Source organism: Limulus polyphemus, unplaced genomic scaffold, assembly GCF_000517525.1.
Source record: "Limulus polyphemus unplaced genomic scaffold, Limulus_polyphemus-2.1.2 Scaffold6658, whole genome shotgun sequence".
Taxonomy (NCBI): Eukaryota; Metazoa; Arthropoda; class Merostomata; order Xiphosura; family Limulidae; genus Limulus; species Limulus polyphemus.
Genome location: NW_013672268.1, coordinates 35,312 through 38,987, shown reverse-complemented (window position 1 = coordinate 38,987; position 3,676 = coordinate 35,312).

Sequence of the window (3,676 nt, the reverse complement as noted above, 5' to 3'; positions counted from 1 at the left end):
TGTAGCTTTGCGCGAAATTCAAAACAAACAAACAATCTATCAGTCGCTGTACCTATCAACCTTCTCCACACTACCCTGTCTCCAAATAAAGCATGCTCTTCATTCAAGAGCATCTTTTATTCCCTTTACCCACCTCATGATCTTCTTCTTTGTAGTTCCTAATTCATTTACACTTCGCTTTAGTCTATGATTTGCTCACTTTTAAGTTTGCCAATAGCATTATATGATATGAGTCTCAAGAAACATACGGAATAGCTTTAACATATCTAAAAATATTTTTACTGTGGTCAACATTATGTCTATCATGCTTAAATACTCCTGCTGTTTGTTGCCCACTTCATCTATACCAGGTCCATTTACGATTAAGATGTAAAAAAGTGTTCATTACTCCAAGACTATTAATTATCCAAAAGTCGATTAGTTTACTCCAACGCCAAAGTCCAATGACTCTCATTTCCAACACGATTTCGAGTTCCGGTTAACGTTTCTTGAGTAAAAGAGTTCATCGCCACCTTGCAAGGCCTGCCGTGACTTCCCATGATTGATAACACAGGCCTGCGAATTTAAACTTCATAAAAGTTGTTTTGGTTTTAATAGCGTATTTTTAACAAATCGGGAAGGAAAATAACTCTTACTTAGATCAAATTATTATTTCGTTTACCACAATGGACATTTTTTATTATTATGTTTGTTAAAACAATAGAAATAAACTGAAGTGAAGAACATTGATGTCAAAACGAATATATATCCTCATTCATCCTGATTTTTTTGTATGAAATCTACGTCTTTTAGTCTCAAAACTTCGTGTTGTGGTCTTTACTTTATGAAGGTTTGTGAAAACTCTGTGCGTGATGGAGAAAAATGGATGTCATTTTTGGATTCAGCGTACAGGAGTTACTATAGATCATATAAAACTTTCAAGAGAATAAAACCATCGCAGGCCTGTGTTAACAATAAAACCATCGCGGGCCTGTGTAATTAGTGACATCACAAAATATGTTTCATTTCAACTCTTAAATCCAAACAGATATTATTTTAACGTATGTGATTGTATATATATATCATGACCATAGAATTTAACAACTAGGATAATATCAAGTTAGAAATACGGGACCATTGCCAAATAACAACTAGTAAAATGAAAATAAAACAATTTAAAATGTGAATTAAAGCGAAATGAAAATAATCATATTTAAATAAAGTGATATTCCAAAAATTAATTAGTCTTTTCACAATTCAGGCAACATTAACTATAATTTTATAATAAAAACCATGACTTATAAGTCAACTCGTCTATGACTGTGGCTTTATGGGAGTAAAAAGGCTTAAGAAAGAAGAGTATGCACTGGTTTTATGGGAGTAAAAAGGCTTAAGAAAGAAGAGTATGCACTGGTTTTATGGGAGTAAAAAGGCTTAAGAAAGAAGAGTATGCACTGGTTTTATGGGAGTAAAAAGGCTTAAGAAAGAAGAGTATGCACTGGCTTTATGGGAGTAAAAAGGCTTAAGAAAGAAGAGTATGCACTGGCTTTATGGGAGTAAAAAAGGCTTAAGAAAGAAGAGTATGCACCTTTAGATACTACAGTACCGTAGTGCCAATCGTGTTTTTCTTAATTAATATTCATTCATTTTTTGTTACATAGATTAACATAAGACGCGTACAGCTGTCCCACAAGAATATTGCTACCATAAAATGGACCATCGTAATTTGTCTACTGCAAAGTGTATCATAAAGACATGGATGTCCTAAAATGCGTCGTAAAGACTTGTGTACATGACTATTGTTGCCAAGCCCGTTTATAATAAGCGAAATTATGTTTACTTTTTTCTAAATCGCTTTAATTTTTTTTTAGAATAGCAGGTTATCGTTTTGGGGATTTTTTTATTCTGAGGTCGCTTATTATATTTTTTTTTTGCAATAGCTGACTTTAACGCACAGTAAAATGTTTGTGGGAGTGGTTTCGGTGATTGACTGCGTCAGTGAATAGCCTAAATATAATTTAAATTTTAGAAACATCCTATCCCCACTCCTGTTCAATTAAAAAAAACACACCCCCCAATTGTGTATTTTTTTTCTGACCCGCCCACTTGACATATTTTATTGATACACCGTGCGTGACTGATCTAAAATGCATGATTACGATTATTTATACCTGTCATAAGATATTAGTATTAGGCCTATTACATTCAGACGCATATGTAAAACCTGTCCTAAAATGTACTTAACTAACCCTCCCTTACTTTGTGTATTATAAACCACGAACCTAAAGTAATATTTGATCTCTGGTTTGCATAATTTTATAAACCGAAATATTTATATAAAGCGAAATATTTTCATCTTAAAAATGTATGCAAACTTACGCGAAACGGAAAACAACGTTTCTTGGGTAACAACGTTGTGCATTACAAGTTTTGTATCGATACATTTTACCTCAGACTGATACTTTCAGAGAATGTATTTGAATGACCCTGATTTGACCTTCATATCAGGTAACAAATGACCTAATGACCCTATATCGTTATTCCACACTTACCTCACACCAAAAGACTGTTTATAAATACATTTATTTAAATCTCGTTGAAGTATTAATTTAGAAATAACCCAGTAGTGTCTGACGTCCTCTGGAGATCCACTTGAAACGTCATAGGTAATTCTAGAACGTTGTATTTCTCAACTAGAGAGTTCTCTTGTACATGTTGTTCATGACAGTTATCGTAAAGATATTGCTACAGTTAATTATAAAAATTGTCACTCTTCAACCTAGAATTTACTAGTGTTAAGTGATAAGTCCTTATACCTGATATTCCACTAATTAGAAATTATATTAATATTTATATAAAGGCACAAACACGTATATATATTCTATAGACTTATATATACCCCCCCCCCCTGTAGTTGCCTAGTGATATAACGGTCTCCTTGGAGATATAGACTGATATAGCCCATTTTTCTCTTACAGTGCAAAAGTCAGTTTCTAGATCGTTATCTCCAGTGTTCGATAGAGACATTTCCATTGTTTAACCTCAACTTAAACAAACTAGATAAGCTAGTTTGGGTTGTAGACATTTTTTGTACAGAGTGTCATAAAAACTACGAGTTAACAAACCACGTGTGATTCTACAGCATTGAAATAACTGGACGATGTTTTCTGTGTATATATATATCTTAAAATCCAGTTTTTGCTAACGATTATTAGACAAACAATACTCTATCTAACTAAACTAACTGTAGTTAAGGTAATTTAAAATGTACCCTAGCCTTATATCAAACATTGTATAAACCATGTTTTCTATGGATGATATTGATCTGAGGTTTCTTTCTATAAACTATAGAATTATATTCGTATTGCCACATTATTTCAGCAAATAAAAATACGGTTAAATTCTCACCGTATTTATGTGAAACTGGTGTACATGCCTTAGTTCTAAGTGGTTAAGAAGAAAAGTCTGTTCTGCCAGAGATACTTGTCCTGATTAGATGTTCTAATAACGGTATTAGACAGGAAAGCGAATCGGTTATCTATTTGTATATATATATATATTTTTTTTATTTTGGTGAAGAGTACAGCCCGACTGATGGAAATGACATCATCACAGAAACGCTTACCACGCATTGTTTAATTTATGTTAGGGGCTTTAAGTTTATTAATAGACCATGAAAGTAATGTTATTGTTAATT